Genomic DNA, 16472 nt, shown 5'->3' on the forward strand with positions numbered 1-16472 from the left:
TTCCTCCGCTGCTGTGTGGCACGCCGTTGATCGGCACTGAACAGCATCTCTGCATGCTCCACTATATGCTCCACCAGAACAGTTAGCTGCGCCTCACTAAAGCGCTGTTTGCGCTGCCTCTGAGCTGGAATCCTGGCAGACATGCTGGTGGTCCCTTTTGCCTTCTCACAGTGTGGATTCTGCTTGTGCTGACTCTGGATGGCAATGGATTGTGCTTTATATGATGGCCGCCTCTCTGTTTCCTGTTTTGGCGATCATGGTATTTCCGGTTCCGTGTCCGTGGCGACGGAGGCGGACACGGTTTTTGCACTACTTGTGGCATCGCTATGCCCATTTCCGTGGCTTTTTACGTGATGGTGGTGACAACGTTTCCTCATCTGTGTGGTGCGCGTGACCGACAGCACGTAATCGGATGGTCTTTCCGCAACCTTGCGGACACGGAAACTTTGTTACCGCCGTCACGGAATCACCGCGGTCCAAACCTGACAGGTTGTAATGAGGCCCACTGTTTATCTTAGTCGTGTTACTGGCCCTCATTACGAGGTATGCCGGTAAGGGGAAAATGATGCCAGTATGTAAATACCGGCATCATTTACCGTTCCGTAGCATTCCGACCGCAAACCCGGTATTAGCGGCATACCAAACAACGGTGCCGCTAATAGCGGCATAGGCGCGTACACGCGTACCTTCAGGGAGCAAATACTGGCATGCCGGTAATAGGGGGTAATTCCAACCCACGCATACATGCAAATACCGGCATCGCAAAGCCGGTAATCACGGCCTGCACGATGCCGGCCAAACAGGCATCCCAGACCACCCGCAAACAGCAAGCAAGATACAATGCAGCTGCCACAGGTGCATACAATCCCCACAGGTGGCGTCAAAGGAGGCTGTGCCAGTATAAACTGAGCACACCCACACACCACAACCCCCCCCACAGGTGTAGGCAATGTAGAGTGGCCCAGTACAAAAGGAGCACACCTACACACCACACCCCTTCCTACACCAAAATGCTAACACTAGCAGTTGCAATCATGGCACTGGAGGACATGCCTATACTGCTACAACTGCAGCAACAACAGCAACAACTACAACAACTACAGCAGCAACAACAACATCTACAGAAACAACAACAGGCAGCACAGAGGAGACGCAGGAGGAGAAGGAGGGTGAGACAGGGCCAGCAATTAACACCAGCGCAGCCATCAGTGCCTCATAGGCAGCCACCAATCCCTCGCACCAGACCCAGCCCATTCAACCTAACCCCTGAGCAGATCCACACCCTGTACCGGTTGGACCGTGACACCATCACCACCATAGTGGACATGATACAGAACGACATTGCCAGCCACATAGGAATACGCACTGCCATCCCCCCACTACTAAAGGTAGTGTGTGTGCTACACTTCCTAGCCACAGGCACCTACCAACACACAATGGGCCAGCTGCATGGCATTTCACAATCACTATTTTCACGCATGCTGAACCAAGTGCTGGATGCCCTCCTGAAGCACGCAGCACCCATATATCCCTATCACAGACTGCCCAGGAGATAGCCGAAACCAAAGTAGGCTTCCATGCACTGGCAGGCATGCCCAATTGTGTCGGTGCCATCGACTGCACCCATATGGAATGGGTAGCCCCCCTGCCATAGAGGAGGTGTACCGCAATCGCAAGCAATACCACTCCATCAATGTGCAAATGGTATGTGACTCCAGGAAGATCATCACCCATTTCTGCACCCGATTTCCTGGATCAACACATGATGCCATGTTACTGGGCAATTCCACGCTACCCCATCACATGGAGCGACATTCCGGACCACGTGCCTGGCTGCTTGGTGAGTTGCACAACCGTCCCATGGGAGTGCTTTGGGGTACTGATGTGTGGGGATGCATAAGGGGGGGGGGGATACTGCACCTGGATGGGAATAGCCGGTGATTGGAGAATGCATGCAGAGGCAAAGACTCCTGACCTGAACCAGTCAAACGGTATATGACACTTCACTGGGCCAAGATATCACAAATAATGCATATCGATGAGAACAAGTAAGAGGCACAACCAGGCCACCATGGTGATGGCAAACAATGCATGAATGAACAGGATGGCAAGTGTGGCAATGTGGGCAGGGCGACCATACATAGTAAATAATGAACAGCATGAATTGGAGTCAAAACATTGTTGCACTACCACAGCATATCTGCCTCAGCATGCATGATTACACCCTGCATCATCTATTGAACGCCATCCAGACTACCACACCTCATGACATTATAGATTGCACCTAGATAACATTTTTTCATGCTTACAGGGACATGTGCATGGCCACACCAAATAGCTGCCGCCATGACTGTGCTCCCTGAATGTGGCAGTTCAGAGTGACACACACCTATTTTAATCTGCTTGCAGGTGATGGAGGATATCCCTTCAGGCCGTGGCTACTCACCCCTGTGCGTAACCCGCAGAACAGCAATGAGGAGGAGTACAATCGTGTGCACACCCGTACCCGTGTTGTGATTGAGCAGACCTTTGGCCTGGTGAAGGGGCGGTTCCGCTGCCTCAGCAGGTCTGGTGGGGCACTCCTATGTAGGCCTGAGAAGGTGGCAAAGATCACCATGGCCTGTGTCATGCTGCACAACATGTGCGTCCGGAGAAATGTACCACTGCCACCTGACATTGACATGCATGGGCTGGGTGAGGATGATGAGGATGGAGACGGAGGTGAAGTAGCCCCCCTGCCAGTACGTGATGCACGGGATGGCCATGCTGTACGCCAAGCACTAATTCACAAATACTTCTGAAACACAGGGACTATGAAAGACTTGTGTCAGTCAGACACTGGGCCAATGTGAACATGCACACAGGGAATGTTGGGAGTTGGGCATTGAACACCGTACCACATTAAATGGACGCACACAAAAATAACAATGTCCTGGCATGGATTTTTCTTATCACAACGTGTGTATTATTTACAACAGCAAAAATGTGCCCACTCCCCCCTCCCAGACTCCCCCAACAAAGTGTCTGACCCCCTCCAACAAACTCCCTGACCCCCCCAACAAACACCAACACCCCCAATAGACTTCACAAGATGCACTCCTTCACCCCCAACCTTGTGTCCCACTACCATTGTCCCCCCACACTACTTCCGGGACTTCTTCCTGTCCAGAGGCGGCATTTCAGTGTGCCTTGCACTCCTACGTGTGTGGCGCACTGGGCTGGTGGGGACAGATAAAGCTGGTGTGGAGGTAGTAGGTGATTCGCTGGCAGGTTCCACACCTCCTGCAAGCCGTGGCCGCTGCATATGAAGCAGCATTGAGGTCCGCACCTGTGTCACTGCCCCCAGGCAGTCCCTCATTAGCCGAGCCGATGCATTGACAGCGGCTGTGTTTGATTTGATGGCCGCTGTGGTCCCTGCAATTGCTGTGGCAGTTCCCCGCCTGGTTTCCTCCCCGTCCGCTATGTACTGGCGGAGTAGGTCTAACATGGCCTCCTGTTGGGCCTCCACCATCGACAATCGTGTCTCCAGGGTTCTGGAGGGGGCTGGAGTGGTGGGTTGTGCAGTCACGTGGATGGCATTTTCGGGACTGGACTCCTCAGAGGTGGGTAGGTCACAGTCACGGAGGCAGGGATCAACTTCACTGCAAGTGGGTGACTGCAGGTGTTGGGGCGAGGGGGTGGGCACGTGGCTCGGGGTGGCCGGGCATGTCACCTCGGTGTCTCCCTCAGGCTCCACACTGGCATCAAGTTCTTCCCCAGTGGAGGCGGGTGCTTCCAGGGACTCCCCTTGGACAGGTGTGGGTGTGACCTGCTTGTCTCCAGCGGAGGTGGTGGTGGTGGTTGCCCTCTTCTTACGGTGTGAGGTGGATGCCCTCGCAGTTGTCTCCTGGGTTGCTTCTTCCTCATCAGTGCCTGGGGGGTAGAAGAGATGCAGGGCATCAGTGATGGTGTGACATGGCAGTGGTGGTGCTGTTCATTATTCATTTGATCATGCTTTCATGTCTTACAGGTGTGTCACGCAGGGTATTCAGCGAGGGCATGTAAGCATTCACTGCATGGCAGGTGGCATGCCGTTGATTTTGGGTTTGTGTGAAGTATCACATGGGCAAGCGCCAGGTGTATTGGCTGTGTGTTGGTTAAGGGATGGCCTCTCAGCATGCATTTCAGTGTGGCAGCGTTTGGCCCGCCATCTGTATTTGGGTATGGTCATGTGGGTGTTGGGACATGCATTGTCTTGCATAGACTCTCTACCACTTCACTTGTGCTACTTCATGGTCTCCGTTACAGGGATCTGCAGGGTCACTCACCTCCTTCCGCGGTTGATGCCGCACCCGTCTCCATCTTGCATAATCCCTCAATGGACTCAGGACTGATGAATCTGCTGGCCGTCTCCTCCCAGGGCATCAATTTGGCAGGGGGGTGGGCATCCCCGCCTGTGGCCCTGGCCTCCCTCCGATTGGTGACCATGATATTGCGTACCCTCAACCAGAGGTCATCCCACCGCTTCCTGCAGTCCCTCACACTGTGGGGGGTGGGACCTACGGCTGATACCCTGCGGGCTACCTCCTGCCAGATTTGACTCTTTTGTTGCTGCACCTCCAGCTTCTTGTCGTGGGATTGTATTGTGTCTGCATGTGCAGCTAGAGTGTCCGCTAATATGGTAAGCTCTGCGTCTGAGTAGCGCTGTTTACGCAGCCGGGGGGTGGTCTTCTTGGTAGCCTTTGACATCCTCTATTGATTTCCACTGTGCTCTCCGAGTATCGGCTGCTGGTTATGGAGGATGGCAATGGATTGTGTTTTTAAAGATGGCCGCCGGCCCATTTCCCGTTCCTGCGCGATGACGTAATTTCCGGGTCTGTTTTTTTACGAACACGGTATTACCAAGCCGGTATTACCATGCCGGTATTTAGGGGTTGGTATGAGGCGGTACCGCTATGGGCGGGTCCCGCGATGCCGATATAGGGGAGTTAAAGGCCCTTTAGCGGCATGACGGTATTGCCACTGCCGGCATGGGGGGACGCGCGTGCTCGCGCACTCTTAATCACCCGCTATTAGCGGGTTCATACGAGCACGGACCCGCTCATTCCGGCATGCCGGTAATGAACCCGGTTTTACCGGGCAACTCGTAATGAGGCCCACTGTGTTACTACTTTTGGTTACTTTTGTATCACTTGTGGTAACTTTGTATCATTGTGCACAGCAGCTTATACGGCAGTGGAATCGGGTGCATTTTTGTTGTGCTCTAGACTAAAGGATCTAAAAGGATAAGCTGGTGGTAGCAGTGACTTTTCCCCACTTTTTGGGAATTTTTGATTTAGCCTTACCGCATTTACCTCCTTTACCGCATTTGGCTACTAACTGTAGCTACTGGTCAAACATGGCTCTGCCACAAAATTTGTCGTTTGTCCTTTTGCTATCTTGTTCTTTAGCCTTCTTCGTGGCCTGAGAGACCAGGAAAATCCTTAGAAGGATTTCCAGTGCCCGGCAAAGAAGAAGCTTTTGGCGGGCTACTGGAGGGCTGTGTGTGTTTGCTGGTAGGATGTGGGCTGGGACTGTGTGGTGCCAATCCACAAACTGGTTTCAGTGTGTCTGAGTGGTATGAATGAATGTTCCCGCCAGTGGTCCTGATTGGACTACTGCGGGGGTGTGTGTGGGCTAGTCCTGCTATTGGCTAGTGAGGGCATCAGCTCTTCCCTAGATTTTAGCATAAGAAGAAGACCCTTGCACCCATTCTTGAGAGATCCTGGAGAAACCTGAAGGAGCCAAGTATACTGTCCAGCTGTGAGAGCAGCAAAGAAACCTGAGACCTGACTGGAGGAAGCCTGGAAACCAACGTCTGCTGCTGTCCTGGAGGAGCCTGTCTTGCTTGTGATCTTTAGCAGTCCTGCGAAGGAGCTGTGACCCTTGTAATGGAGGAATGATCCATTCCTGATGTCTGCTTGGTGCCCTGTCAAAGGAAGACTTTGGAAGTGCCCTGGAGCTGTCCGGTGGCTGACCAGCTTCGAATGTGGCTTACCATGCTGCCAGTGTCACCATTCCGAGTTTCGACCTGAAACCTAAGGGATCCTCAACGGCTCCTACGAGGCTAACCTCTGCAAAATGTTGGCGTCCTATCATCTAGGGGACCCCAGATAGGAGGGGCAATCTGACCATGGCTGCTGACTCCTTTTGCATTATTGTGCTTTGGTGACCACTTTCCAAAATCGCTTACCTGACCTGAGTCCAGTACTCAGAGAGGTCCTGCATTGAGTTTTGCTGCATTCTTCAATCGAGAGTCCTTGCAACAGTGAATGACACTAACAGGAGGTCAGCTCAAACCTGCAACCCCTGGTAATCAAGGTCTGCGACTTTTGAAAGGAAAATTAACCTCACATCCTCTTCCTTTGTCCTGCTAAGTCTAGGGAAGAATTGGAGTACAGGGAATACGTTACAGAGCTTCTAACCTACCCCTATACTCCCATTATAAGTCAATGGCCTTCTGTTAAACCTTAATATTGGCTATGCCATTGCTTGCTTGTGCAAGACATCTGAACGTTGAGGCTACTTTTGGGCATTAGTTGAACTTGAACCCTAACCCTAAGAACCCTTCACCGGACCCCAGAGACCATACTTGCATTTTTTCCTGCTTCATAATTTCTGCGGTGTTCCAGAAAACTTAGGGTTGGGCAATTTTATTTAGGGATAATCTCTATGGACCTTGAGTGCCTATTCTAACCTTTCCTTTGCAGGAGTTTCTGATATGTATTATGCCCTATAACAAATTGAATGTATATATGTTAGTTTAATAGTCTTGTCTGATAACTCTACTGCTAGTAGTAATTTTTCACAGTGTATTTTTGGCCATAAATAAATAACTGTATTTTTATGCATCCTGTCTAAGTGTAATTTGTGATTCCCATTGTGCGACCTCATTGTGGACGCCTTACAAGCTCACCACCGCTGAAGAACTTAGCCTAGACCGCCTGTCACTGCTACCTGAACTGGTTTGGCCACAGCTCCCCAGAGTTATCCCTGTCACAATATAGGTTGGCCTACTATACATCTGTCCACCAGGCCAGAGTATAAAAAATCAGTCCTAACACTTTGGTTGCACTGTAGCTTTGCTTTTTGCCAGTATTGTGGCACATAACGTTGTATTGCTTGCATGCACTGCACCCCACAAAGAGGATGCAGCAGATTATTCTTTGTGCAGCACATTGCCCCACTTTTGAGTACGACACGCAGCACACTGCAGGGCACCATACTTACTACACTTTGCCTGCATAACAAGATGTCCAGAAACATATGGTGCACGTCACCACATTCCCACATGATTCACACTCCATTGAAAACACACAGCACATTGTGTAACACACCTGCCCACACTCAAGATCATGGCACTACATTTTAGAGTTACATATTTGAGGTACATGGCAGCTGGACAGAAGATGCATAGCACCTACAATAACACTTTCACCATCTGGTGCAGCACACACACACACACCTCGCCACGTTATATTTTTTCGCATGACAACCATGTGCGCCTTTTGTTTTTGATAGTTTTTAGAACACCTTGTGTGGAGCAAACAGCACTGCATTATAATGTCTTGTGCCTGTAAGAGTGCTAGGTGCTATGAGCAAAAGCTTTGTCTATGAGCAGCTCCTGCCCGGCTAACTATCGCCCAATCTCCATCACTCCCTTCCTGGGCAATCTCCTGGAGAAACGGCCCATCTTCCAGCTCAACCTCCACACTGAATCTGTTGGTTGTCTTCATGACCATCAGTTTGGCTTCAGAGCTGCCAGAAGCACGGAAACTGCTCTCCTGAACATTCGTGAAGACCTGCTCACCAACCTCGACTCTAACACCCCTTGCGTTCTTATCTTGCTTGATCTCTCTTCTGCCTTTGACACTGTCAACCATGCCATCCTTCTCAACCGTCTCCGTGATAACCTGGGTATCACTGCTCAGGATCTGGCGTGGCTGACTTCTTTCCTATCCGACTGACCCTCCCAGGTCCAACTTGGGTCCTTCCTCCCTGACATCTTTTTCTCTACCTGTGGTGTCCCCAGGGATCTAACCTCTCTCCCTGGCTGTTCAACCAATACCTGGCAATTCTTGCCCACCGCATCGCCGCTCTCTGTCCCAACTTTCAGTGCTATGCGGATGATACCCAACTCATTTTCAGGCTACCCTTTGTCTCCTCCTCCTCTCCTTCCCTCATCTCTGACTGTCTGTCTGCCATCCAGGAATGGTGTGCCACCAACGACCTCTGCCTTAATGCGAGTAAGACTGAGATTCTACTCATCGGCATAGCCACTCCCTCCTTCCCTGCAGCTCTCTGGCCGGCCTCTCTTGGCACTCCTCCCACTCCCACTTGTGTACAAGCGCGATAGAAATAAAATATCAATCAATCAATCAAAAGGCTAAAAACCTCAGGGTCATCTTCAACCCTGCACTCTCCTTCTCCCCTCACATCTATGACGTATCTAAGAGGTCACACTACCAGCTGCACCTCCTTAGAGGTATTCTTCCTTTCCTCTCCTTCCCCCAGAAGCTCACTGTCTCCAGAGCCCTGGTCGTTTCTAAGCTGGACTACTGCAACAGCCTCTATCTAAATCTGCCTGCCTCCACTCTCCGCCCTCTGCAACTTATCCAGAACAGGACTGCGAGTCTTGTCCTTGGCCTCAAGCCCAGGGATCGTATCTCTCCAGGACTGAAATCTCTGCACTGGGTCCCAGTGGCTGCGAGGATTAAATTCAAAATCCTCTGCATTGTACACAAGGCCTTCTGGGTCTGGGGCCGCAATACCTTCAAATCTCTCTTCCTAAATATCTTCCTTCTCGAGCTCTTCACTCATCTGCCTCCAACTCCCTCAGGGTCAGTCGCTTCTCCAAGCAACGAGTTGGTGGCAGATCACTCTCTTCGGCAGGGGCCTCTCTCTGGAACAGCCTTCCTGCCTCCCTAAAACTCGTGGAGAACCATCTCTGGTTCCAGAAACACCTCAAAACCTTCCTCTTTGCTTCTGCTTTCTCTCCTCCCCTCCCCAGCTGAATTCCTGACTGAAATTGCACTGGTTACCTGGCCACCCATTCTGATCTCTGGCCCAGGCCCCGTCAATTGCCCACCTGCACTGCCTCTCTGGCAACGCTTGCACTTGGGGACCGTTTTTTCTGTATCCCTTCAGTCCCCCTACCAGCACTTATGTCTGCACTTCCTTGCACTTGCCACCAGCTGGCTGTTTTATTTGTCTTATTTATCTTATTTATTCCACTTTCCCATGAACTGCACTTTCCCCTCTCCCTTCCCCCGTGCACTTTTCCTTTCCCCCCTTCCCATGCACTTGCGCGATCTGAATGACACCTGGCCTAGTAGGATCGTTTGTCTGCCCTCCCTTTGTTCCCCCCTTGCCTCGTCGCGCCTTGAAACGCTTGTGCATAGGCGTGTAATAAATGCCATATCATATCATATCATATTCTGAGAAGGCCTTGGTTAGAGGTATTAAGTTACTATTATAGTGTATTGGGCCATGGCTGTTAGTTGGGAGCACTTGACTGAATTTCATCTTTTCCTGCAAACAGACTGAAAGCTCAAGGGCAGATGGTAAGGGGTATGAGATAGTTTCCAGCTTCTTATTGCAAAGGAAGTGTTTTTTAAGGGATGAATGCTCCGTCTCAGACAGCAAATTCTGCCTCATCAGATTGGGAAAGAAAACGTACTGTGTGTGAAGGCTGCAGTGCTGGGTAGGACCAGTTCTCGGGCAGCCACAATGTGAAATGCTCTGAATAATATTGACAAATTAGCAGAAACAACATGTAACAAAACATTCATGAGCAAGTGAGCAAGTGCAGACAGTCGGAAGGGTAAATTAATAGAGAAAGTGTGTGCCATGTTGGTTCGTTGCTCATTGGTCCATCTCAGTGAGACGCGTTGGCCCCAATTGTCTGAGGGTGCCATGGTCCAATTAAAATGAAGCCCTCTATCAAACTGTTTTCCCGAGATGGGACTGGTGCATTTTTTTGCTGACCCAGGGGGTTGAGATCGTGTTGTGTTGCTGGTGTTCTTTTTTTGTGACGAGATGGTAACTGCCAATAGTTTTTGAACAATGTATAGGATTGTTTAGGGGACTGGTGATGACCAGCCAATGATAATGTTAGAATTATATTTTTGCTACATTTCTTCTGTAATATGCTAATCTTTTGTTTGTGGCTTTGAATTGTTCATCCTGCAAGGGGCGTGTTGAAGTTGGCTATGTTCAGTACATCTACATTTTTTTGTTTTTACCTGCAAGTAGTGCACTCCATTTTGAGTTTTTGTGGATTTCTTTTTCCAGCTTTTTGATTCGTTGTTGGGAGCACCCCTAGCTCAAAAACTGAATGACATTTGTTAATAACAAATCCTTCAATATTGAGGCAATGCTCAGTCAGAGGCATTGAGCCTACCAATGATAGATACACAGGTTAGGTGCTGTACAGAAACACACGTCTTCAATGGTAGAGGCACCTATTTCTTTTCATATAAATGACTAATATAGATTCCATAGAGTAATTTTAGTTGGCTGGTGCCCTGGGGACAATAAAAAAATATACAGTAGAACTGAATGAACATTTTCTATTTTATTGTAATTTGCATTTAGGTAAATGATATTTTCAGGCAGAAATTAACTACTTTTGTGGAAAGATAGTAGGAAATGAGTATAAATGTCACCAACACATTATTGAATACCGCAACTTGGATGGTAGCTCAGAAATATGCACTGCATCTGTATACAGAAATAGTTTCGAGGTGCTTAACTACACATCTCATTGATGAACGGGAGAGTCATCACACATGTTTATGATTTAAAGAGCAACTTTTGAGGATTTTTCTGAAGGGCCTTCTGCATACTCTGTGTGTGTCGTGAGGTTCAGAGCAGGATTCCCACATGGACGAGGGGAACAGCTTCCCACTGGGATGAAGAATTCCCTATCTGGGGTGCCAGGGAGGTTGGGCTGCAACATGTGCTAGATACCATTAACCCTGATGTGCCCGTGGCTTTGCATAGGGGCATAACTCAGGAGAATTCTGACAACACTTGGTACAGCACTTTGAATGACACATTCTGGTATCAGAGGAGTACATTTCTTCTTATGGTTATTGAAATACAGTTTAAGAATACAAAGGGTAAACACAATGTCCATAATTTATCTATGAGGCCATGAATCCCATCCTGTTAGTGTGGTTGTCACGGTAGTCTTTCCACCAAGTCATTGAATGTATGTGTGCTGAACTGTTGGCATGTGTCAGGAACGGTGAATGGAAGGTTTGGAAGCGCTGGAAGCATTGACTGCGAGCACTCTAGTCCTCACTCAATATGGTGTCTGTGCGTTTAATTTCTGGCTCCTCCCCCAAACCGGTGCGTTGTATCTGTACACATCGCTCCGGTTCGTGTGGAACTTCGTTCTTGAATATTTCCTCCTTGCCGATCTTCATTTGCAGCTACCCATTGCCTTCCCTGTGCCTACCTTCTGTGCTTAACTTAATTTCCTCCCGGGTTTCCTGTCTCCTGGGTCTTGCTACTTCATCTAGTGTTTCTTTTCCTCTCCTCGTCTGTTCTACGGCTCCGCCTCGCCTGAGCTACTGCCTCTATACCTCTTGTTTTCCGCCGAAGCATTTTAGTTTAATTGTTCAGCGTTTTCTGCCTTTCGACTTCTCTGCATTCTGCTTTCTCGTTTGCAAACTTACTGCGCTCTGCAGGCATATTATTACTTTTCTGTTTATTGTTTTACTTGCACACTATTTCTATACTTACTCTTTTCGACAATCTTATCACTGTTAATTACGGGCAGTTCAATCTGTCCTTTCTTTCCTTAAGATTTATTTATTGGTTTATTTGGGTTCCTGTTTCTTTCCTCTGTGTGCCTCTTCCTACTGTCACCGCAGAGCTTAACTGGCTCTCTCCACTGGAGTTGGAGGTCAACTTCCTTAGCCTTCAGCTGCAGCCAAACTTCCATTACTTGTGAAAGGATGCACAACTCCTTATTAGAACCCATCTGGAAACAGGGTTTTTTCTGGCTTCGTGATGAAATCAAGGATAAACTGGCCCGAGTGGCTAGACCTGCATCTTTTCAAGATCTGGTTACATTATCTCTTCAGATTGAGTTCCGTCTACAAGAGAGACGATCAGAAAGAAGATGAACCAGAGGCGTTCCACAACCAACCAGCCTCCCCTCTCCTGTTCCTCCCACCAGAACTACCCATCCTCCTGAAGAACCTATGCAGATAGGGGCTGCCCGAGGACCTCTAACTCAAGAAGAAAGAAGAAGAAGAAGAAGAGAGGCTGGATTGTGTATGTATTGTGGCTCCTCGAAGCACTTATTGAGAGACTGTCCTGAGGTGCCACCTCGAAGACAGGGAAACTTCAACCCGCGATCTACAGCAAGGGAGGTTTCGGGGGAAGTAACAAGCACCCTTGCAACTACACAAGAGCAGTAAGCACTCCGGCTGATAGCAGTCTAATAGTGTTTTGAGTTGACTTGTGGCTGTCTGATGCAGGTCCCACAGAGGTACTCGCCATGCTTGACTGTGGAGCAGCAGGGAATTTCATCGACTCCAAGTGGGCTGCGGAACATCTTGTTCCCACAATATCCAAGGCCTCTCCCATTCCGGTGGAAGGGGTGGACGGGAAGCCCTTATCTTCCGGACCTATTACCAAGGAGACCACTCTGTTGAGAATGAGGTTAGGCCATCACGAGGAGTTCCTGGTATTTGACCAGATCAGAGCAGCACATTTTCCGTTGGTCATTGGCATTCCTTGGTTAAGGAGGCACAACCCTCAAATTGATTGGACGGCTAAGAAGGTAGTCTTCAATTCTGCATTTTGTAGATCTCACTGCATGAGCTTGTCCTCAACTTCCAACACCCTAGCCTATGACCAAAACAGTAATCCAGATCCAATCACAGTGGCCTCAGTTCCCATCCCTTATCAATAATTCTCAGAGGTGTTCCTGGATGCCGTGCCCCGTCAACTCCCGCCTCATAGAACCGAGGATTGCGGTATAGACCTGATACCTGAGGCGGTGGTTCCTTTTGGGAGGATGTACCCTTTGTCTCTACCAGAGAGGAAGGCTCTGAGAGAATACCTCAACGCAAATCTTCAAAACGGACTCATCCAAGAGTCCAGATCCGCTTGTGGGGCTTCCTTGTTCTTCATTCCTAAAAAGGACTCAGCAGAGCTCCGCCCTTGTATAGACTACAGGGGGCTCAACAAGGTTACCATTCGGGATAGGTATCCTATGCCTTTGATCCGGGACATCTTGGAGGCAGTACATGGGGCGGTGTTCTTTACCAAGCTTGACTTGAGAGGGGCTTATCACCTCTTGAGAATCAGGCAAGGGGACGAGTGGAAGACAGCGTTCCGTACCCCTTTTGGACTCTTTGAATACCGAGTGATGCCCTTTGGTCTTGTGAACGCACCGGCCATTTTCCAGAGGTATATAGACAAGGTTTTCGCAGATATGCTGTTTGTGTCGGTGGTAGTGTATCTGGACGACATCCTCATTTTTTCCAAGACTCTATCGGAGCACAGGTCACTGGTCAGACTAGTCTTACAGCGTCTGCAATTCCATCAACTACTGGTAAAGCCGGAGAAATGCTCATTTGAAGCTACGTCCGTGTCCTACCTAGATTATATCTTATCCATGGAAGGTATCGAGATGGACTCCAGTAAAGTAAGGGCGATCAGAGAATGGAGAAATCCTGTCAATGTCAAAGAACTCCAGAGCTTCCCAGGATTGGCAGATTTTTATTGGAGGTTCATTCCCAACTTTTCTAACAAGGTACTTCAACTGACCTCTCTATTGAAGAAAGGAGTCAAGTTCGTATTTGATGAAGGGGCCCAAAGAGCCTTCTGTTTTCTAAAAGAATGTTTTTCCACAGCCCCCATCCCGGTCCAACCGGATCAGAACCGACCCTACATTCTGGAAACAGACGCTTCTACAGGGGCGGTGGGAGCAGTTTTGCTTCAAAAGTCAGAAGACGACTATGAACATCCGGTAGCTTATTACTCCAAAACACTTACCTGTAGTGAACGCAACTACTCGGTTATAGAAAAGGAGCTATTGGCTATCAAACTGGCCTGGCAAGAGTGGGGACATCTTTTACAGGGAGCTACTCATCCGTTTACTATTAGAACAGACCATCGTAACCTTCGGGTTTTACCACAGTTGGAATGTTCCAATGCCAGGCATGCCAGATGGGCATATTTTTTTTTACAATATGATTTTGTAATTACATACTTACCTGGTACAGAGAACATGAAGGCTGACGCCTTGTCAAGAAGTCTTGGGGATACTTCTGGCTCCTACACGGGACACAATTTGGTTTTCCCTAATCTCACGGTGTTGGCTTCAAATGTTTCATTTCTTCAAGACCTAATTCCACAGTATCAGATGGGCACCGAGCTTCCGTCAACTGTCATTCAGGATAAGGACGGATTGTATTATCATGAAGGAGCTCTCTATGTTCCCACTAAGAAGCTACAGAATCAAATACTTTCTTGGTGTCATGACACCCCTTTAACTGGACATTCCGGAATCAGGAAGACACTGGATCTGCTACGGAGGGGTTTCTGATGGCCGACCTTAAGAAGAGACGTAAGCCAGTACGTTTCCACTTGTTCGGTTTGTGCTTCTAACAAACACCGAACGGGAAGACCTCTGGGGCTACTGCAGCAAGACTCCTTACTGGACCATCCTTGGGAACACATCTCTACCGATTTTATAGTAGACCTCCCTCCGTCATATGGCATGACAACGATAATGGTGACAGTTGACTCATTTAGCAAGCTCGCCCATTTTTCGGCCTTCAAACAGGTTCCTTCAGCCTCCGGAATGGCCGCAACCTTTCTTCAGGACATAGTCCGTCTACATGGTTTGCCCAGGACCATAGTGTCGGACAGAGGACCCCAATTCACCTCCAAGTTCTGGGCTTCTCTCTGCCAAGTTCTAGGGATTCACAAGGCTTTCTCTTCTGGATACCACCCGCAGAGCAATGGCCAAACTGAAAGATTAAATGCCAGCCTAGAACAGTACCTCAGGTGTTTTTGCAGTCCGCAACAAGAAGAATGGTATCGTTTCCTCCCACAGGCAGAATTTGCCTACAATAACTCTCTCCATACCTCGATCCAGATGAGTCCTTTCTATTGTACTTACGGATATCATCCTCAACATTTACCCTGGCTCAATCCTCCTTCTACCAAAATTCCGGCGTTGGATGGGGTTCTACAGGACCTACAGGAGGTACACAGACTCGCTAAGGAAGCACACCAAGCGAGTCAACTTACAAACAAGAAATGGGCAGACAAGGGTCGTACTGCCCATCCGAGCTGGAAGATAGGGCAGCTAGTCTGGTTGTCTACCAGATTTCTACCCAGATGGGTTCATAAGGGAAAGTTCTCCTCTCGTTTCCTTGGACCATTTCCCATTCTTCAACAGATCAACCCTGTAGCATATAAGATCAAGCTACCAGAATATCTCAGAAAGGTACATCCAGTCTCCCATGTCTCCCTTCTCAAAGAACATAAGGAGGACCCTTTTAAGAGACCTGTGTTCAGAACGCGTGCTCAAGTGAGCCCTACACCTGAAGAATATGAGGTGTCTCATCTTGTTGATTCTAGATACCGCAAGGGGCGGTTGCACTATTTGGTTCATTGGAAGGGTTATCCAGTGGAAGAGAGGACATGGGAACCTGTGAGTCATATACATGCCAAACACCTAGTGCAGAGACTCCATCGGCTTCATCCGGGCAAACCGGGGAGTCCCCCGAGAAGACGGGGGTATACTGTCAGGAACGGTGAATGGAAGGTTTGGAAGTGCTGGAAGCATTGACTTGCGAGCGCTCTAGTTCACACTCAATATGGTGGCCGTGCCTTTAAATTCTGGCTCCTCCCCCAAACCGGAGCGTTGTATCTGTACACATCGCTCCGGTTCGTGTGGAACTTCGTTCTTGAATATTTCCTCCTTGCCGATCTTCATTTGCAGCTACCCATTGCCTTCCCTGTGACTACCTTCTGTGCTTAACTTAATTTCCTCCCGGGTTTCCTGTCTCCTGGGTCTTGCTACTTCATCTAGTGTTTCTTTTCCTCTCCTCGTCTGTTCTACGGCTCCGCCTCGCCTGAGCTACTGCCTCTATACCTCTTGTTTTCCGCCGAAGCATTTTAGTTTAATTGTTCAGCGTTTTCTGCCTTTCGACTTCTCTGCATTCTGCTTTCTCGTTTGCAAACTTACTGCGCTCTGCAGGCATATTATTACTTTTCTGTTTATTGTTTTACTTGCACACTATTTCTATACTTACTCTTTTCGACAATCTTATCACTGTTAATTACGGGCAGTTCAATCTGTTCTTTCTTTCCTTAAGATTTATTTATTGGTTTATTTGGGTTCCTGTTTCTTTCCTCTGTGTGCCTCTTCCTACTGTCACCGCAGAGCTTAACTGGCTCTTTCCACCGGAGTTGGA

The sequence above is a fragment of the Ambystoma mexicanum genome, chromosome 2q, assembly GCF_040938575.1.
Source record: "Ambystoma mexicanum isolate Mex_15411 chromosome 2q, UKY_AmexF1_1, whole genome shotgun sequence".
In the NCBI taxonomy this organism is placed as follows: domain Eukaryota; kingdom Metazoa; phylum Chordata; class Amphibia; order Caudata; family Ambystomatidae; genus Ambystoma; species Ambystoma mexicanum.